Source organism: Microcaecilia unicolor, chromosome 1 (genome assembly GCF_901765095.1).
Source record: "Microcaecilia unicolor chromosome 1, aMicUni1.1, whole genome shotgun sequence".
Taxonomy (NCBI): domain Eukaryota; kingdom Metazoa; phylum Chordata; class Amphibia; order Gymnophiona; family Siphonopidae; genus Microcaecilia; species Microcaecilia unicolor.
The window spans coordinates 259,633,023-259,655,774 of record NC_044031.1 but is presented as its reverse complement, the minus strand read 5'-3'; the positions used below and the strand labels follow the sequence as shown (position 1 = coordinate 259,655,774).

General features: G+C 39.6%; 1 protein-coding gene and 1 pseudogene across 4 annotated transcripts in view; both read right to left on the bottom strand.

Moving 5' to 3' along the window:
* The window catches only part of RBMS3 (RNA binding motif single stranded interacting protein 3), a 1,285,867-nt gene that overhangs the window by 291,570 nt on the left and 971,545 nt on the right, over positions 1 to 22,752 (bottom strand). The window lies entirely within an intron of this gene.
* LOC115460074 overlaps positions 1 to 22,752 on the bottom strand; it is a 51,660-nt pseudogene that overhangs the window by 17,067 nt on the left and 11,841 nt on the right.

The following is a 22,752-nucleotide window of genomic DNA, read 5'->3' as shown; positions in this document are numbered from 1 at the left end:
TGTTGGTAATACATGTTTTATTTAGGGTGCTTTTACCAAGCTGCGGTAAAAGGGGCCCTGCGTTGGTGTCGGAGCATGGATTTGCCATGTGATGTGACCCCCTTTTACCACAGCAGGTAAAAGGAGTTTTTAAAAAATGGAAATAGCTGTGCAGTTAAGTTAAGCATTGCACTGCCATTTCCTGGGGAAGCCCTTACCGCCTCCTATTTAGGAGACAATAAGGCCTCCCACACTAACCTGGCGCTAAAAAAAGTAAAATAATTTCAGAGCACCAGAAATGGCGAGTGGCACACACCAGAACTACCGCCTGGCTCCTGCAGAAGCCCGGCGGTAGGGCCAATTTACCGTGCACCATTGATGTGGTAGCCCTACTGCATCTTTGTAAAAGGGCTCCTTAATGAATACTCCCCAATGGATAGGATGGAACATGAATTTAATAATACCCACCTTAACTTGTGGAATGATTACTGTGGGTTACTGTATATTAAATAAGCTTCTTGAGGGGTAAATTCCTAACAAGGCATCTAGGTTGTTGGTTGATCGAACCCTGACGTTGGAGCAGCATGTGAACTCTACAGTCCAGCAAATGTTCTACTCTCTCTGGAGGCTTAAGCGTATCAAGCCTTACTTCCCTCGGGGTGTTTTCCGCAATCTGGTCCAGTCTCTGGTGATTAGCCGTCTTGACTACTGCAATAGTATCTACGGAGGTTGTGCAGGTATGCTCCTAAAAAAATTGCAAACGGCCCAGAATACAGCTGCCCGGCTCATCTATGGGAAATCCAGATTTGAAAGCTCGAGACCATTGTGTGAGCGGCTGCACTGGCTTCCTGTGAAGGACCACATCGCGTTCAAGACCTGTGCATTGGTGCACAAAATTATCTATGGAGATGCCCCTTCCTATATGGTCCCTCTTGTTAACCTACCGCCCAGGAACTCCCGAAGATCAGCCCGCTCGTACCTCACTCTCCATTACCCTGCTTCTCGTGGCCTCAAATATAAGGCCATCTATGGCTCCTTTTTTCCTTATCTCAGCACTCAACTGTATCATTTTTATGAATATTTTCGCCTTATAACATTTCCCCTAGAAAGCAGGTGAAGATTCTAACACTTGTTTTGAGCAACACAAATACTTCATCTAAATTGGAGCACAAATGCACATATTTTTACTTGTGTATCTTGCATGCTGAGAACTAACACACCTAAAGACCATGCCTCAAAAGCAGGTAATTGCTAAGGGGCAGCTTAATAAAAAGAGCCCCTAAATGTGTTAAGGGAATAACACATGATTTTTGCCCTTGTACATAACTTTATCATAATGCATGATTGTTTAAGGTACTGCAAGCTACATAATAGTAAGATGCAAAGCATGAAAATACATGCAAACCACATCATTATTATGCAAATCAAATAATACAGCTTGTCTTGAACTTTGATGAGTTATATCAGAAAAAAATATTTTCCTACCCAGGAATGTTGGCCACTAACACATGGTCCAATAGACACTAGTGCTGTAAAAAAAAAAAAAAAGACACATGGACCAAGATCCCTGATACCCACAACTCCCCAAAGATCCATTAATTCTGAACGGTTTAAGCCCCACTCACACCCTGTTGACCACCCCAGGTTCCCCAAGACCCCACACATCCCCAAGGGTCTATATCGGAGAATCATTGGTGATGTGGAGATTGCAAGAAAGAAGTTATCCCCAGTCACTCTGGTCCCGGCTCCTAGCATTTTTATTTTTATTTTTTTACAATGAATATTTGTTTCTTCTCTTTCCAAGTAAGCTTTTGTAATGGAATGTAGACAGGAAAAGATCAATATTAGCTCTCCATGTAACACTGTGTTAATAGAGATTGTTGTTCTGATTGATTTGTTGGCAGTCTGAAGGAACAATGTTTCAAATTCAAAGTCAAAGAGGATTAATCTATTAAAATGAGTGTAGGGCCAGGGCAGAGTCAAAATTGCATATTTATATTTGACCCCCCCAATATTGCATAACAATAAATGTGTTTTTCTTCCTTTATACAATGTATGCTATTCCCCTCCCCCCATCTTGCTTACACCATCTATAAAAATTGCAATACAATCTTAAGAGACTGGGCATCAAAATGTTAGATGATATTTAATGTGAGCAAGAGAAAGTGATGCAGGTGAGAAAGAGGAATCCGAAATATAGCTACTTGATGCAAGGTTCCATGTTAGGAGTCACAGACCAGGAAGAGGATCTAGGAGTCATCGTTGACAATACTTTCAAACCCTTTGCTCAGTGTACTGTGGCAGCAAAGAAAGGAAATAGAATGTTAGATATTATTAGAAAAGGAATGGAAAACAAAAACGAGGATGTTATAATGCCTTTGTAGTCCTCCATGGTGTGACTGCACCTTGAATATTGTGTTCAATTCTGGTCACTGCATCTCAAAAACGATATAGTGGAATTAGAAAAGGTACAGAGAAGGAAGATGACAATGATAAAGGGAATGGGACAATTTCCCTAAGAGGAAAGGCTAAAGCGTCTAGGGCTCTTCAGCTTGGAGAAAAGGCGGCTGAGGGGAGATATGATAGAGGTCTATAAAATAATGAGTGGAGTGGAACAGGTACATGTGAATCGCATGTTTACTCTTTCTACTCTTTCCAAAAATGCTAGGACTAGGGGGCACTCAATGATGCTACAAAGTAGTAAATTTAAAATGAGTCAGAGAAAATATTTCTTCTCTCAATGTGTAATTAAACTCTGGAATTTATTGCCAAAGAATGTGGTAAAAGCAGTTAGCTTAGTGGGGTTTAAAAAAGATTTGGATAGCTTCCTAAAGGAAAAGTCCATAGACAATTATTAAAATGGACTTGGGGAAAATCCACTGCTTATTTCTAGGATAAACAGCATAAAATGTATTGTACTGTTTTGTGACCTTGCCAGGTACTTGTGACCTGGATTGGCCACTGTTGGAAACAGGATACAGTCCAAAAACCAGGTAACTATCTGGATAAACTTATGACAGCAAAAAGGCTGTCCGGGTACTAGTCTGAATATTGCTGGTACCTGGAAAAGTGATGGCAGCTGTCCAATCCCTGAATATTCAATGTTGGTGTCTGGGAATGGCTCAATGTTAAATATTTGCATATATGAAATACCCACAGTGGCTAGTGAAAAAAAAAACACTGACTGCAGTGGGCTGAATATTGCTTGGTTAGTTTATTACTGACTTGATTTTTTAAAATTTTTCTTATTTAATTTTAATAAATTCTTTTTTTATTTTTCCTTCTTCATACCAGCATCTTACCCCATTGAGAACTGAGTAGCCTCCAAAGGGCAGCTCAGATGGCAAGATATTCAATAATGAATAGCTGCACTGAGTTCATGGCCTGACAGTTCAGAACAGTGTTCAGCACAGAAGCACAGGAAAGCAGTGGAAGGGATAATGGCAAATAGAGTCGCATCTTCCCCATATACAGATTCCATTTCTAGAGCGCTTACTTAGCAGGACTTAGTACGTAATATAAGTACAGTGCACTCCATTGAAGTGCACGTCGGATAAGTGCATGCTCTGTTTAACTGCATGCTGTAACTTCGGTCCCGTTTTTGGCACCATCAATTTCTATGGGGACAAACTTCGGTTTAGCGCACCACTGATAAGTGCAAGATTCGATTATAGGCATGGTTTAAGACCGCTCCTCTGCAGGAAAGACTCCGCATAAGTGCATGCACGGAATATGGAAGCCGATTGGCACCCTACGCCTGGAATAAACTTCCTGAGCCCCTACGTCTTGCCCCATCCTTGGCCACCTTTAAATCTAGACTGAAAGCCCACCTCTTTAACATTGCTTTTGACTCGTAACCACTTGTAACCACTCGCCTCCACCTACCCTCCTCTCTTCCTTCCCGTTCACATTAATTGATTTGATTTGCTTACTTTATTTATTTTTTGTCTATTAGATTGTAAGCTCTTTGAGAAGGGACTGTCTTTCTTCTATGTTTGTGCAGCGCTGCGTACACCTTGTAGCGCTATAGAAATGCTAAATAGTAGTAGTAGTAGGCACATGACAAAGGGGCAGTAAATTTGAAAACTCGTTGGTTAACTGCCACAGGCAGAATAAGCGAAAGAATGTTGCTAGAGTGTACACTGGAGTCGTCATCGTCGCGCAACTGTAAGACTTTAACACTGGCTGAACGAATAGAAGTTCTTAAAAAATTAGAAAACAAACAAAGTCAAGCATTTATTGCTAAAGAATATAGTATCAATCCCATTCCACAGCACACTAGCTGCAGCTAGTTAGATAACACTCAGGAGAAACAGTTTGCTTTAATCATTTCTCTCCTTAAGTGACAACAGCAGAGAACTGCTGTATAAAACAGTCAAGATAGCATAATTTAGTAAATTAAGAGTTTCCAACCCTTTAGAAAATATTAGTCACTGAAACAATTCACATCCATTTTTCTACTGCCAGTTCACTTATGTGATTACATTCCCCCCCCCCCCAGACAATAGTCAGTGTAAACATCCCCTAGTTCCTGATGCCACCTCAGAACATACAATATGAATTTCAAGTTAGAGTCACCAAACTTTCCCCAAGAATAAGAACTCACACAAACACTCTTTCAGCATTCAATACTTGCCTCTATCTCACAGGAATATATCATTTTCCTCTGACACACATGCACCTAGACACACACACACACATACACACACACATCTGTCCTCTTTCATTTCTCCCTCCAAACTGACACTTTTACAGTTTAGAATTCATCTAATACTCTGTGCCTTGAGCAGTGAACCACAAATTCCTCACAGCCTTATATAACCACAGCACAGCCATATAAAAATGCAAAAACTTTCCTAAGTTAAATAAAATAAAATGACTTCTATTTTTTCCTTTTTTACATACCTTTAGATCCCAAATTTGAAGTTAATTCTTTCTTTTTTAGCCAGCACGTGACCGCTGCACGGTTCTGCCACAAGCTGGCATGCTCTCGTGCCCAGTGTTCCTGTCCTGCTACTTGTGCGATACCAATCTGCAGTGTATTGAAACCCAAAAATATATTTTCAAGGGGTCACGGTCTCTTCCTATGCTGCCCTGGGCTGCCTGCACTTTCTCCTGAAACTCCAGAGCCGCCATTAATCCTCCGGTGCTTCCGGAAAGGCTTCAACTCAGATGCATTCCCTTCACACATGTGCAGCTCATCTGATGTCACCACCGTGCAACACAGTGATGTCAGACATCAGCACAGGAAATGCAGGAATGCATCTGCCAAACACTGCTACAGCAGCCCCATGCTAAAACAGGAGACCCAGGAGGAGCAGGAATGCCTCAAAACTCCCTAACGCCACCTTCCCGTTGGACCCGGTCCCCAGAGCACCACCAGGTAATCTAAAAAAAAAAACAGTTTTACCCATAGGATTACATTATCTTCAGGGCAGCGGGAAACTTCACTTTCAATGTGTGATGAAGCTGTTTCTCCAAATCCATGAGCAAAGAAATTACGCTGAATTCACTCTTGCAAGCACATTCTGACTGCCAAACAATAAAGGTAATATGGGCTAGGAAGCAAGGACTTCAGACAGAGGTAAAACCTTTGTCTTAGCTTTCTGTTTCCCCAGTTATGTCAAACTCATAACTGTTATGTCAGCCACTCATTCATTGATGGGCCACACTAAAATATTCATCCTCCCTATTCTCCCCATTGCAATTAGTTAAGAGCCAAATTTGCATTATGTAATTAACCAGTTGTTAAATTTAGATTGTGCATTAGATACTACAACACAGGCCACACAGAACTTCTCCGCAGGCCTGACATGCCTGAATTACCCATTATAAAGAATTATGAGTAAAAATGGCCTAGAGCTCCCACTTAGCATGTCCATCCATCAGAAGCCACCTTGGCCCCCCGCCAGACATTCATTTTAATAAAGCTTTTTAAACATCTTTTACAAAATGTTAAATATGTGCAAATGGATTGTATTCATGTTAATTCATAGGTTAATCTATGTTAAATAGATTTTATGTGCACATTTATTTTTTAAAGAAGCTATAACAAACCAAATTTCAGTTAGGATTTCTTTTAAGATTCTGACATTGGTGTATAAGATTCAGTCTACCAGTCTTTTGTCTTTCATGCTTACTGATACCATATGTTTCCCCAGAACTCTCCATTCTTCACATCATCATATCTTGGTGGTCCCATTTTATCACTAAATCAGGGTGGATACCATCAGGACCTCAATTTTTAGTGTTAGGACGCTATCAGTGTGGATCTACCTTCCTCTGCCTCTACATTAGGAAATATTCTTACCAGGAATTTAGAACCATCCAGAAGACTTCTTTTTACTCAAAACCATCAATCATAGAGCTTCTCAAGTAACACTTCAAGCAGTAGGGAGTCCACAGCACTAAGCAGATTTCAGTCTACTTTACTATCTTTTTTTCCTTCTTGGACAATGAATTTTAATCCCCTGCTTTCTGTTTTTAAGCTTTGGCCTTCCTCTCTCTACTTTTTTATGTATAATTTGTAAACTGTATAATTGACCTTGTCCATTTGCTGTATATCAAAATTTAGTAAACTTGAAAGGCAAGCTAAAAAATGCACCTCCCTGCCTAGTGCGAAGGTGGCGGACCTCACACATCACCTAGATAGGATTTTAGGTAGTGCTGGGGGGGAGCCATCTGGCTTGGTACATGTGGGTACCAATGGCATAGGAAAATGTGGGAGAGAGGTTCTGAAAGTCAAATTTAGGCTGCTAGGTAGAAAGCTCAAATCCAGAACCTCTAGGGTAGAATTTTCCAAAGTGGTACCTGTTCCACGCGCAGGGCCCAAGAGGCAGGCAGAGCTCCACAGTCTCAATGCATGGATGGGGCGATGGTGCAAGGAGGAGGGTTTTAGATCTCTAAAGAACTGGGTAACATTCTGGGGAAGGGGGAGCCTATTCCAGAAGGATGGGCTCCACATTAACCAGGGTGGGACCAGGCTGCAGGCATTGGCATTTAAAAAGGAGATAGAGCATCTTTTAAGCTAGAACCTGGGAGAAGGTCAACAGTCATTCAAAAACGCATGGTTCAGAACAAGGCATCTTTCAAAGATATCACCAAAACAGGAAAGATAGGGCATCCCAAGAGCGAACTTGCAAAAGAGACCATAGTAGATCAGGTGTCTTTAAATAAAAATCAGACAAAAGATTGCAAATTAACATTGTCAACTGCGGAGCAAGATGTAAATAGGCACAACAAACATAGTTTGAAATGTTTGTATGCGAATGCCAGAAGCCTAAGAAATAAGATGGGAGAGTTAGAATATATTGCACTAAATGAAAAATTAAATAGGCATCTCTGAGACCTGGTGGAAGGAGGATAACCAATGGGACACTGTTATACCAAGGTACAAATTATATCATAGTGATAGGATGGATCAAATTGGTGGAAGAGTAGCTTTGTATATTAAGGAGGGCATTGAATCAAATACATTGGAAATTCTGCAGGAAACAAAACACATCTTGGAATCTCTATGGATTGAAATTCCATGTGTAAAGGGGAAAAGGATAGTGATAGGAGTGTACTACCGTCCGCCTGGCCAGGATGAACAGATGGATGTAGAAATGTTATCAGAAATTAGGGAGGCTAACAAACTGGGCAACACAATAATAATGGTGATTTCAATTACCCCGATACTGACTGGGTAAATGTAACATCAGGGCATGCTAGGGAGGTAAAATTCCTTGACGAAATCAAGGACTGCTTTATGGAGCAGCTGGTAATAAGAAACAGTATAAGGAATGGCAAGTCAAATGCAAAGCGCTGATAAGGAAGGCAAAGAGGAACTTTGAAAAAAAGATTGTGTTGGAGGAAAAACATATAGTAACAATTTGTTTAGGTATATTAAAAGCAAGAAGCCAGGAAAAGAATCAGTTGGACTGCTAGATGACTGAGGGGGGTAAAAGAGACTTTCAGGGTAGACAAAGCCATAGCGGAGTGATTAAATGAATTCTTTGCTTCGGTCTTCACCAAGGAAGATTTGGGAGAGATACCAGTGCCAGAAATGCTATTCAAAACTGACAAGTCTGAGAAACCGAATGAAATCTCTATAAACCTGAAGGATGTAATGGCACAATCTGACAAATTGAAGAGTAGCAAATCTCTTGGACTGGATGGTATTCATCCCCGAGTACTGAAAGAATTGAAAAATGAACTTGCAGAACTATTGTTAATAATATGTAATTTATCTTTAAAATCAGGCATGGTTCCGGAAGATTGGAGGGTAGCAAATGCAACGCCAATTTTTAGAGATCCATTAAATTACAGACTGGTGAGCCTGATGTCGATGTCAGTCAAAATGCTAGAGACTATTATAAAGAACAAAATTACAGAGCATATTCAAAAAAATGGATTAATGAGACAAAGCCAACGTGGATTTAGTGAAGAAAAATCTTGCCCTACTAGTCTATTACATTTCTTTGAATGGATGACTAAACATGTGGATAAAGGTGAGCCAGTCAATATTGTGTATCTGGATTTTCAAAAGACGTTTTGACAAAGTACCTCATGAAAGACTCCAGAAGAAATTGGAGAGTCATACAATTTTTTTTTGTTACATTTGTACCCTGCACTTTTCCCTCTCTTGGCAGGCTCAATGTGGCTTACAGGTACTTATTTGTACCTGGGGCAATGGAGGGTTATGTGACTTGCCCAGAGTCACAAGGAGCTGCCTGTGCCTGAAGTGGGAATTGAACTCAGTTTCTCAGGACCAAAGTCCACCACCCTAACCACTAGGCCACTCCTCCATTCCACAGGAAGTAGTGTCAAATTGTGGATTTGGTTAAAAGATAGAAAACAGAGAGTTAAATGGTCAGTATTCTCAATGGAGAAGGGTAGATATTGGGGTTCTGAAGGGGTCTGTGCTGGGGCTGCTGCTTTTTAACATATTTATAAATGATCTGGAGATGGGAGTAACTAGTGAGGTAATTAAATTTGCTGATGACATGAAGTTATTAAAAGTTGTTAAATCGCAAGTGGATTGTGAAAAATTAAGAAGACCTTTTGAGACTGGAAGATTGGGCAACTAAATGGTAGATAACGTTTAATGTTAGCAAGTGCAAAGTGTTGCATGTGGGAAAGAGGAACCCGCATTATAGTTACGCAATGCGAAGTTCTACATTAGGAGTCACCGACCAGGAAAGGGATCTAGGCGTCGTTGTTGATGATACATTGAAACCCTCTGCTTAGTGTGAGGAGGCGGCAGCTAAGAAAGCAAATAGAATGTTAGGCATTATTAGGAAAGGAATGGAAAACAAAAATGAGGATGCTATAATGCCTTTGCATCACTCTATAGTGTGATCACACCTCAATTATTGTGTTCAATTCTGTTCACCATATCTCAAAAAAGATATAATGGAATTAGAAAAGGTACAGGGAAGGAAGACAAAAATGATAAAGTGGATGGGAAAATTTCCCTATGAGGAAAGGCTAAAGTGGCTAGAGCTCTTCAACTTGGAGAAAAGACGGCCTACCTGTGTAAATAACCTATTCTATTCATCAATATTATAGACTAATTCTACCCTTAAAAAGATCCCAAAGTGGTTAGCAAAAAGGTTAAAACAAGATAAAAATACACACGAAAATGAAGAAGCTTAAAAAAACTAAAATATTAAGTTTTGAGACATTTTCTGAATACAAAATATGAATCAGTATATCTAGCAGACTCAAGAAGAGTGCTCCAAATTAAAGCCACCCTGTAAGAAAAAGATTGTTTGAGCATCTTTTTTGAGCGAACTTCTTTTAAAGAAGGATAGATAAGTTTAAGAGTTCTAGAATGTCTGCAAGCAAACTTCTCTATGGAAAAATACACCATAGACAAAAATTCTTTAGGTATAACCTCTCAGAAAATTTTAAACACAAAACAAAAAAAAAACTTTACAATCTAATCTCCTGTGCAACAGAAGCCAATGTAATCATCTCAGAAACATGGTCAAATCTAGATCTCTTATAAATCATGCAAGCAGCCATATTTTTGACCTACTGCAATTTTCTCTGCAAACCAGATGTAATTCCAATATATAATGAATTACAATAGTCTTATTTGACCACAACACACATTTTTGAAAGTTTGAGCAGTCCTTCAAAATACACATGCATTTCATTTTTGAAAACAGCAATGCACATATATTTTGCTTTTCCCATGGCCATTTATACCTGATTTGAGGCATCTACAACTACGGCTACTATCTTGTATGAGTATTGGCATCGGAAGAGAATTTAAGCAGGGATATGCTTAATCACTGCTGGACCACTCTTGCTAGTAGTAACTACATTTAGGTTCTTAGGTTCAGACAGAGCAGGAAATAAAAAGATGAAAAGAATGTGGGTGAATAGCACATTCAGGCTAGTTAGTGAATAGAGCGGAGAATGTCCATACTCTGTAGGTGCTGCAGGTGCTTGAGCATCCCCAGTATTGAACAAATTGATTTACTGTTTCCAGGGAGGAGTAAATTGTGTTGGCATCTATGGGTGTACCCCAAATTAAATATTTTGCACCATGGCTAATAATTTTTAAACAGCCCCTTTATCTCCCAGATAGATCCCTTTACAACATGCATAACGTATCGAGTGAATTAATAACCCAGAGCCCTGATATTCAAAAGGATTAATTCCTATAATGGCAGTCATTATCTGGATAGTTCCCTTAGGGGGTCTTCTACAAAGGTGCAGTAGTGTTTTTAGCATGTGCTGAATGATAGAGATGCCCCTAGGAATAAATGGGCATCTCTAGCATTTAGCACACGCTTATTTTTAGCGTGCAGTAAAAATGCTAGTATGCCTTTGTAAAAGGCCCACTAAACTAGCAATCTCTATGGACAGTCCTCACATCCCTCCTCAGCACTATCCAGACAGTGCTGAGGTGGTGCCAGAGCAGAGTGAGGGCACAACACCAACTTATCTGGTGAGTGGCGATATTTAGACCATTATATACATTAACTATCCTGATAAAATTAGGACAGCAAAAAATGCTCTTTTAACTTTATCCAGATAGCAGCCTGAATATCTCCATTACCCAGATAGTGGAAGTACTCAGCGCTCTATCCAGACACTCAGGGCTAATCAATCTGTATAGCGGCACTGGATATCTGTATTTTCTTTTAACACCATGGCTCATCTTGGCAGGCTTTTCTATACCAGTTTAAATTGTTTGGTTATAATTTGAAATGTATAAATAAAAAAACTTTTGAAAAATTGATGCACAAGTGTTTATGCAATATGTGAAGTAATAAATGCTGATATCATGCACAACTAAAGTAGAAATAACAGTAACAGCCTAAGCATTCCCATCGAATGCCCAATATTATTCTTATTTCTAGATCCTTTTTAAAATACTTCTATGCCTAGCACCACTTTTGCAGGATGGAGAAACTTCTGTGACTAAAGCGTTTTCCTCCGTTTTTATCCATTGAACACTCTACCGTCTTGCCCAATTAGATAGTTGGAAAAGATGGCCCGCATTTCTCTTTCATATCAAAATCTTTCTTCTTCTGGTTCAATAGACTTATACTAAAGCATCAAAGGATAGAGCAAGTTATGATAGTTAAACTTCCCGACATTTTACAATTCTGACATTTTAAAAGTGACAGCGGAGGAGAGAAAGCTGTGACCGGCTGTGAGATGCTGCTTTGAAATTTATAGCACATTTAAAGTCCCAGGACCTTAAAAAAAACAAACCCATGGTCAGATCTTTGTCTGCTATTCAGTACTTAGAAGGTACAAATAGAAATATTCAGCAATTATCAATTCATATTCATACCTGCCCTGTGATCTCCAAGCATATTTGGAAGCTTCCATCCACCAAAGGAGAGATATAAATTCTCTGGTATACATTCAGATTTGATTACTTCATGCAGAACATAAAGGAATAGTGTTACATACATATAGGACCAGATTCTACAAATGGTGCTCAAAAATGTGAGTTGGAACAGATTGGCGCTAAGTGCAGTTCTATAAAGAGTGTGTACCCTTTACAGAATCGTGTTTAGTGCTGATTTCCACACCCTAACTTTGGGCACCAGATTTATGCCTGCTGAAATCTGGCGTAAATGCTGGAGTCCAAGTTGGGCACGCTGACCTATTATTCTGTAACAATGTGTGCAACGTTTTGGAACGCCCTTGACATACCCATGCCTCTCCCATGGCCACACCCCCTTTTGAGTTACGCTGTATGGGATTTGGGCACCAACATTATAGATAGCATGCGGCCAAATGTGTGCGCAATCCTAATTGGTACCAATGGTACCAATTCATGTCAGTAATTGGTTGTTAGCAGTCAATAATTGCTTGTTACTGGCTCATTAGCCAACTAAGTAGCACATGCATCTCAGGATTGTGCCCAAATCTGAGTGCTGTATAGAGAATTCAGGGGACATTGACATATGTGCATAAAAATTATGTGGTCAATATTCAAAAATCCACAGAACGGTAAAGATAAATTCATAATTATCTTTAGGAAAATATTCAGATAAACTTAAGCAGCTAGATTTTTGAGCCAGGAAAATGTAGCTGACTAGATTTCAGGCCCTATATACTAAACTGTATTAAAATAGCATGTTATGCTATTTCATCATGTGAAAATTTACTGTGGCATTCATTAACTTGTGATACCTCAGTACCGCAGACTAGCGAATCTTGTAGGATTTTTTTTAATTGCTGCAGCCAAGAATATTGCAGCACTGCTAAGATAATGGGCCCTTGAGTTGGGCCCGTTCTTTCATATGGACATGCCAATAACTAAATAAAAAAATTCTCACCACCTAATCTTTCTCAATGGCTCCCTTCCCCACCCCCATCCCTTGTCAAAAGGCCTCAATTCCACCCTCAATCCCTTGGCACCTTTTGGTCATCTCCCATGTTTGGGGGGGGGGGGGGGGCATGCAGCATGAGTGATCCCTGGGTGATTGCTGCATCTGTTGACTAAGACTAGGGTATGTGGCTATTATTTTGCTTAGCACATTAGGCTGCATGTTAGTGACCAAGTGCTCCTGGGGAAGAAAACTAACATCACCTCATTCTATGTATAATGTATAATGCAGCTCACAAAGTTAATTGAGCTGTGTTATTCATTTTGAATAATAATGAGATGCTTAGCATATATCTGAATGCTTCATAACTTATTATTACTTATTGTTACAGCAAAAAACAAATCCCCCATTAAGCTGCTATATTGGCAAATAACATACATTAATGCCAATTATGTGTTGATTGGCGAGTAATATGTATTAATGCCATAATGCAGCTTAGCAAATAGGGTCCTTTGTGTGATGTAGATATGCCCAAATATTCTCTGAATTTCAGCACTAACCATCTAAGTTCTCTTTGTCCAATTCACTGTAAGTATACATGTCTTCTCAATTAAAATAAAAAGTGATTAAATAAGCCAGGGGAACTAATTATAAAAACTGACCTACTGCATTCAGACCTCTTCCCCTCCCTCCCACCCTCCTGATGTCATTATCATCATCATCATCAAAACCCATGGGCTCAGTGACTGTAGATGTCTGCCATCTTGACTCTTTCCATTGATTTCTGTCTAGTGTAGTGTGGCTTAATTATTAAGGATTGTTCTGCACCATTCAACAACGTTATCTACCTATTCTCCGTGAGATCGTCCACATCTATTGGGACCATTCATCATTTCTAATACCAAAGTTTTAACCTGTCACTGTTCATTCCGCAGGTGTGCCTTCTGATCTGCTATAATGAAAAAGAGATAATCCCAGGGCATCCATTCCTTTCTTCCTGATGTGCTAATTTAAAATCAGAGTCCCACATCCCCATCCCATCCTCTCCCCTCCCTCTTTTTAAATCCTATTGGAATGCCCAAGGATCTCCTGCCTCCCTTCTGTCCAAATTAGGTTGGTGAGCTGGCCAAGCAATCTCTTTCCAAGTTTATTAAATATTTGCTATACTGCCCATCAGGGGTCACTGGGTAGTTCACAAGGTTCATAAAATAGTGTAGATATCAGGCAAAAAATTACATGAAGAATACAAGCAATAACAAGGTAAAAGAAAAGAAAAGGGAGTTGAAAAGGAACTACACTCATAGATAAGACAGGAAAGAAAAAGGCGGAGAAGAACAAGGAAAAGGAAAGCGAAGATGCTGTGTTTTGCAGGGTAGTCCTGACAAATTGATGTAAACACACCTAGCAGGCAAACAAGGCTGTAGGCAGCAGAAGGCATCACTGAACAGGAAGGATTTCAGTGCAACCTTAAATTTTTCTAAAGAACCTCCAGCCGTAGCTAGGAGGCAAGGTGCTTCATAAACTAGGGCCAGTAATAGAGAAAATGCGTTGATGTGTAGTGTCATATTTAATCTGTCCAAAGATAGGAATATCTAAATAATTATGTTGTGCAGAACTAAGGGCTCTAACTACTGTGTATAATATTTAATTAAGAAAAAATGGGAGGCTAGACCATTGAATCTTGAAGACCAGGAGCAGAATTTTATAGGTGATCATGAGGGAGATGGGTAACTAATTTATTTACTGAGATTTATTAACTGCCTTTATAAAGAAATTTACCCAAAGTGGTGTACAGCAGGTACAGTTTAACAGCATAACAATAGTAAAATAACCAAGTACAAACATAAATAAAATAAATGAAGTAAACTTGAAAACAGTAAATTGAAACCTAATAATAACTACCGTGAAACAGTATCAAAATATATACATTTAAGAGCACTGGAATTCAAATACCAGAGATACAACACCAATGTTAGAATAATACTAATGATACACCTAATAAGCATGCATTAGAACATTCAACCAATATAGATACTGTATGATGCTAATGATTTTCTACAATACATATAGCTGAGGGACCAAGTGCAGATATATGACAGGATCTTTGTATAGTTAAGCAAGAGATAAGGAACTCATCTAATTTTCATTGTGTGTAGCAAGCTAGTCCAAGTGCAGAATGAGTGTTTAGTAAGTTACCCTTTGTGCTTGAGCAGCGGGGTGGCATTGCCATATTTCTTGGCTCCCACAATCAATTTAATAGTTGTATTTTAAACTTTGTGCATTTAGTTTGTGCATTTTACAATTTAGGCGCAGTTCTTTATAGAATACGCTTAGCGATTTCCATGCATAAATTGTGATAATTGTCAATTAATGCTCATTATTGCTTGTTAAGTGCTGTTAAAATCACTGATGGGCTTGTTAAGTCAATTAAGTTACACACGTATTCCACGTGGAAATCTAGGTGCCATGCCATATATAGAATCTGCTCCTTAGCGCCTAATAAGTATAATGTGCTAGCTGGCTAATTCTTTCATGCCCACTTTCTGCCCATGCCACGCCCCCAAATGAAAAGTTTTTAAAAATCAAGTAACTTGTGGTTTAACATGCAGAAACAGGCAAACTACCAGAAAGCCTCTGTATATAAGCATGAGATAACCTGCCATCTACTCTGCGTGATTTGCATTGGCTGCTTTTATGTCAGCGTGTTAGTTTTACGGTGGTCTGTTTAATTTTGAAATCAATCTTTGGACTGAATTCAGAAGGGTTAGGGGAATTACTTGTCTTTCCATCATCCGAAAGGAACATAGGATTTCTACGAATTCTGAAATTAGGTTTTTCCCTCTCTTAAAAATATTCATTTAAAATCAATTTACGATGGTTCTCTTCCATTTTACAAGGGCAAAGCTGTAGAATTTGTTGCCTTTAAATAAGAAAAATCTGCCCTCTTACTCATCTTTTAGGAGAGCTTTGAAAACTCATTTATTTTAAACAGTAATTGGCATCTGTTTTTAATTCTATTATGTTAATGTTATAATATATTATTTTGCTATTCTACTCTATTGTAGATTCTTTTCCTTATTGTTAAGTGCTTTGAATCCTTCAGGAAATTGGTGGTATATAAAACTCTGATAGAACAGAATAGAATAGAATGTAGTTTAGCTATTTGGCTTTTGTAAGTTCTCTGGCAGCACTAGCTTTTTTTTTTTTTTTGGTTATTCAACACAATATTCACCTCAACTAGTTTTAGATTACAAAAAGATGTACTGGAGCTATTTTCACAGTTCGGAAAGGTTATAGCAAAGGTATTAGGTTCAAAATCTGCCAGGAGTAAAAACTGCTGTGTCAGGCTGCCATCTGGTTCAAAAACAGGAAAGACACTGTTTATCAGTAACTGTCACTGCTTGCAGGTTTGACACAACTAGGACTAAATCAAAGGATAGCTTATGGATATCCCCCATCTTTCCTGGAGCATAGCCACTCCCTAACCCCCAAACAACTTGCTTTACAAACTCTTCAGTTTTGTGTCAAACTGCAGTAGTTTCCTCATTAGATATAGCAGTTTCAGTGCAGAGCAGATAGTGATGTCTAGTTATATTATGCAAAATAGCCTTTGATTTTCTGAACACCAAGGGGCCCTTTTAGTAAGACGTGTAGGCGTCTACTTGTGCCCAATGTGCACCAAATTGGACTTACTGCTCGGTTACTGCGTGGCCCTTGCAGTCATTTCAGTTTTGGCATGCGTCCGCTATGCGCGTCTGAAAAATATTTTTTTTCTGAAGTGTGTAGACCATTACTGCTTGAGACCTTACCACTAGGCCAATGGCTTGTGGTAAGGTCTCAGACCCAAAATGGACGTGCAGCAATTTTCATTTTACCACACATCTGTTTTTGGCAAAAAAAAAAAAAAAAAAAAGAGAGATTTTTTTTGTAGGTGCGCTAAAAAATAATTCTGTGCACCCAAAACACGCATCTACACTGCCACAGGCCATTTTCAGCGCACCTTAGTAAAAAGACCCCCAAGTTTGATAGTGTCACCACCAGGCTTCCAGCCATTCAAAGGTTGGACCAAGCAGAGGATCTCATCAATAGAGCTGCTCAAAGGGAGATCATTAACTGTGATCCAACACAAGATCCCCTTCTCATCAATGATGAACAGACCCATGAACACAATACCCTCATCTTCCTTCAGAACACCAACTTTTTTAAAAATGTGTTTTACATCAGCCACAAGTGGAATCTTCATAGACCTCAAGCCACCTTCAATCCGAGAACTATTAGTCCATGCAAGATGACAGAAATGGGAATCCATGTAAGCTGCAATTATTTCACAGTTGATCTTTTAAAATTCTGCATCATGATCACCGAAGGAAGTAATCTCTATTTTGGACAAACAAATTTGGAGTCCAGAGAGTAGAAGAAAAACACCACATACTACTACTACTACTACTACTTAACATTTCTAAAGCGCTACCAGGGTTACGCAGCGCTGTACAATTTTAAACGAGGAAGGACAATCCCTGCTCACACATGCCCCCAATAATGAAAGTATTTGATTTCTTTGAATTGCTCATTGATATAACTGCTGCTTCTTGGTAATCAGGGGCACGTTTGCCAGTCTGTGCATGACTTATAGAATAATACTTAAGCTGGGGGGTTTTGGTGTCACATATAGAATCTAGCCCTTAATGTCTTGCTTTTGTCCTCCATGATAACAAAGAAGTCTTCCAATGCAAGAACTTAATTTTGAGACAACATATCCTATTTATGATTACTTACCCTGGGGATACAGTATTCTAAAGCACCAACAGGAAAGATCCAAGATGGTGACTACTCATGCTGGAGCAATTTAAGGGAGTTCCATTGCTTGGTAATTTCCCCTGCTTTTTTGTTTGTCTGTTTTAGTTCAGACTTTAGAGATGACAGAAAGGAAGGCTACAACAAAGCCTGCTCTGCATAGGGCTTGGGGAGGCTAAGCCTCTCCAGCTCAATCGTGACCATCTCCTTGTGTTTCTTCTGCTGCCCGCCATCTCTGTCGTCATTTTTACTGTCCTGAAGAGTTCTGCCTCGGCACCGGCGATTCAATCACAGTCAGCCTTCTGCCAGCGTCAGAGCTTTCTCTTCAGGCGCATCTCACTCCGAGTCCTACCTTTGTGGAAAAGAGGAAGTTGCGTTAGAGTTGCGTTAGAGCTGCGGGAGTCCAGGACGCGCCTGAGGAGAAGCCCCGACGCTGGCAGAAGGCTGACTGAATTACCGGTGCTGAGGGAGAACTCTTCAGGGCAGTAAAAATGACGACACAAGATGGGAGACAGCAGGCAACAGAAGAAGCAGGGAGAAAGATGCAAGACTCCGGGGGGGAGAGCTGCCTAAGAGGTTTAATAGATGAGTGGAAGTGAGCCTTTCTAGCCCAGTAAGTAAGCAAGGAAGCCAATTTGGTTAATGTGTTTCCCCCGCGTAGCTGTCATCGCCACTGCCTTCTCCCCAAACAAAACAAGCAAACTTATGAGCTACTGCATCCACGTTGTCATTCCTTATTGTTGATCCGTAACAAGGCTAAAGCTGTTTCTGTTAATAGGCAATGCCTTAAAAGCTGGAGGAGAAAGGAAATAAAACGGCTTAAAATTTATTGCAGCTGGTAGAAAAAGCAATTATAAACTCTGTAGTTTGTGCTCATTTTTCTTCACTGTTCTTCTATACAATACATATGACCAAGATTTAAGTGAGGATATCCTGTTTCCTGATGAGTTTATCTTAACTGTTGTTGTACTCTGCCTTGGGAAGCTGGTGTTATAAAGATGATAGAATATATTGAAATTAAATGGAAGTAGAATTAAACTCACCTTTCATTGGGGCACATGGAATCACATTTTAACGTCATCTCATTTGTAGGAATTTACAGTTTAGATACACAACTGGATTATTCTGTTTTTAGGCATGTTTCAGGGACTAGTGGTTTTGTAGGTCAAAATAAAAATAAATATTTTTTTAATGCAGATCTCTTGTGTTTAAACATAACTAAATGGGCTATAAGCCCCTAATGGTGTATTAGGTTCTGCCCAGTGTAATGTTTATGGTACAGTAAGGTTCTAAGTGTGTTTTTGCACAAAGATGTGCATAGTGTTTTGCAGTTGAGCGATTGTGGTCAGTATATGCTTTGAGCAGCCACTTTATTCTTTGACATATGATACATATCTAATATCTAAATTTAATAAAACGTATTGTGACTTTTATTTTTTTTCTGTGTTATCAGACAATTATGGATTTAAGTTCCACCCCTGGCCCCACCCCTAACCCCGCCCCCTTTAGCCTCCCCAAACAGTTGGGCTACCGACCGCATATGCCTGACAGGTCAATCAGAAGTGAGTCCCAGTCATTCCCTTGCTTGTCTCAGTAGAATCATAACACTGGTACTATAAAGGTGAGTGCACTAAGGTGCTTAAAAGAATGTCTAGAGGTGTGTTCTCCAGTTATGAAACTAGGTGGCAGAATGTGATCAGCAACTTGACCAGCAAAGAATTATGTTCAGCTGGGAATTGCTGTCAGTGTCCCTCCCCCCCCCCCCCCCCCCCCCCCCGATTCTGAAGACAAGAATACAGTGCGATACTTTATAGGCCTCAGGAATAGTTTCATTGGAAGACTTGTGGAGATTGATTTTTAGGATTAAAGGGATGGACAAGTGTCCTAATTTATTATGTTTACTGTGGATGTAGAACTTTAATTTGCTTCCAATGTTTACACTATTGAGGACTGCAATATTAATTATGAAACTGAAGAAGCTTATGTTTCAAAGATATATAGCACTAATGCTACATTGATTAAAGGTATTTTCTCACATAGATAAAAATTGCACTCTGGAGGACTGTGAGACAGTAGTCTTTGTATAAATTAATTTTCCTTACATCAGGTCAATTTTCCCTCTTGAGGTACTTAAAATAGATTTTAAAGATATCTCAAAATTTCATTTAGAATTTATCCCTCTGGTGACCTGTATAGATTGGGTCTTATATTCAAAACAATTTAAATGATCAGCAAAGGAAACTAAGTATTGTTCCGTAAGGGTGCACATAAGTGGCACAGCAAGAAAACACAAGGGAGGCATCCACTTGGACGGAACATAGGACAAGCATAAGTTGTCATTTATGCTCGCAACTTACAGAATACTGTCTCTTGATGCATTTAGGTGCCCACTGTTACACTAGGCCTATGGCTGGTGTGACTGTAGGAACCAACTTTTAGGCATGTCGATGCAGAGTTACAATAGTATTCAATAATGGAATCTAGGCACCCAGATGTCACTATAGAATAGGCATACTACTGAAAACCAAAGATATTAGTTGCTGTATAAAAAACAGCTCAGGCTAACAGCAATATAAGTCAAAAAGACTTTTGTATACTTATACGATAATACTTATGTTATTTATTTGTATATCTCAATATTTTCAAAGAGTGTCCTCAGAAATCTCCACTCATTTTAAGGCAATATCATTTGTTTGCCAAGTGGCATAGCACATCTTTCATAGGGCCACTCTTAAGTACATAAGTACATAAGTACATAAGTAGTGCCATACTGGGAAAGACCAAAGGTCCATCTAGCCCAGCATCCTGTCACCGACAGTGGCCAATCCAGGTCAAGGGCACCTGGAACGCTCCCCAAACGTAAAAACATTCCAGACAAGTTATACCTAAAAATGCGGAATTTTTCCAAGTCCATTTAATAGCGGTCTATGGACTTGTCCTTTAGGAATCTATCTAACCCCTTTTTAAACTCCGTCAAGCTAACCGCCCGTACCACGTTCTCCGGCAACGAATTCCAGAGTCTAATTACACGTTGGGTGAAGAAAAATTTTCTCCGATTCGTTTTAAATTTACCACACTGTAGCTTCAACTCATGCCCTCTAGTCCTAGTATTTTTGGATAGCGTGAACAGTCGCTTATACATAAGTGTAAGTACTGTAACATAATATAGTGCAAAAAATTAGAAAAAAACGTGAACTTATCTTTAAACGGTTTTTTAAGAGTTTTTTTTTTCAAATGCTCAGCTCGCAATGTGACTGCCCAAACGGCTTCCCCTGGAGACGCCCACTATAGAATAGGCAGTCAGCACATGGCATTGGGGCAACTGAAAGGAGGCACCCACTTACGGAAGTGCCCTTGAATAAATTTGGAAGTAGGCCGAAAGTCAGGTGATAGAAGTAAGGATCATGAGGTTTCTTTCCTCTTAAATCTCCATGTAACTGTATTGTGGGTTGTCAAGGAACACATATATTTTTGTGGAGTCTGACCATTTAACCATTCTTTGGAAAACTATGATCCTTAAGGTCTCTCCAGTGCTCTATAGTATGATATAAATTAGCTCTCAAAATTTGTAGGTGGGAGATAGAATACATACTATTTTAATTGTAGGTTATATGAATTATTTATTTGCTTTTTTGGGGTCTTTCTTTTTGAGAACTAGCATTCATATATGTAACATCTATCATTTTGATTTGTTTTGTCATTGTTTGTTTTAGCATGAGTTTGTGTCATTATCCTGTATTCTACTGAGCAATAGATCTAAAGTAGCCTCCTTCTCCATATGCATATTGGACTAGATTCTATATTTGGTGCCTAAAAAAAAGCCTCGATGGAATATGCACGTATGCATATTCTATAAATCATGCCTTAAGTAATGCTGTTCATGTGACTAACATGTAGATGCAGTCATTTACACGAATGAAAAGCTGGTGTAAATACCCATGCCTAACTTTAGGTGTGGAACAGGTTATTCTATAATACTATACCTAAATTTTAAAAATGCCCATGACCTGCCTGTGCTCCTCCCATGGCCATGCCCCCTTTTGAGATCCGCATGGTAGAATTTCTGTAGACTATTTTACAGAATATACTTGGCAAGTAGTGGGCAAAAATTCTAATTAGTTCCAATTAGTGCTGATAATTGCTTGTTAACATCCAATTATTGATGCTGAGTAGCTCGTTACTCATTTAAGTTATGCACGTAAATTGGCTACGCATGTCGATTTGCATGCATAAATCTAGGCGCCATATAAAGAATCCAGGGGACTGGTCATAAGACCAATTATTCCATGAAAGTCTTTTTTGACAGTAAGAAACTTAGTGCTAACTTTACTAAAATTGGCTAAACCTTAGTAACTGCCAATGCCATTAATGTATGCTTTTAGAAAATGGATACCACTGAATAAAATATAACCTATGGTAAATACATGGAAATTAATACATGTCAATGCATATCTGTAATGCTGCACATTTGAGTAAATCTAGCTCTTAATCCACTTGACATGTCCTGAGGAATATTTCATTGGATACAAGGGTAATTATTCATCTGATGTAGCGCTTTTTGTAGAGAACCACAAAAATGTTTATAAATTTAAAAGAAAAAAAACATTAAAAAAAAAAGAAAATAAGTGAAGGAGAGCTGGAAGAAATATTAAAGAACAAGAGATAACCATCCTATATAATAATTCTCACCTCCAACGTTCTAATGTGCCTGGGACCATGCCTCCCTCAGAGGTGGTCTGCTAGGCAGGCACGCACTGACATCAGTGACAGCTGATTCCAAAGCAAGGGGAGGAGTAGGGAAAACGCAAAGCGTGTTTCCCTACTCCTCCACCTGCCTGGGAATCAGCTGTCAGTGCGCTGCTCCCTGCCACTTCGGACCAAGTGGCAGGGAGCGGGGCAACACAGACCCCCCCCCTCGCCGCATCACCAACCCGCCCCCCCACCCAATGAGCATGAACACCCCGTGTCCCCTCACACACCTCCCACCGAGTTCCACACTCCGCCCTCCCTCTGATTTCAACACCCCCCCCCCGCGTTATGGCCCCCTGTACCCCCTTCCGCGACCCTGTCAACCCCCCTCCCCGCCGAAAACCATCCCCTGCCGCCGTCCAGTACCTGTGCTGATGCGGGACCCCAACCCCCATCAGCCGAAGTCCTGTGCTGGCCTTCGCAGCGTTGCTTCTTCAATGAT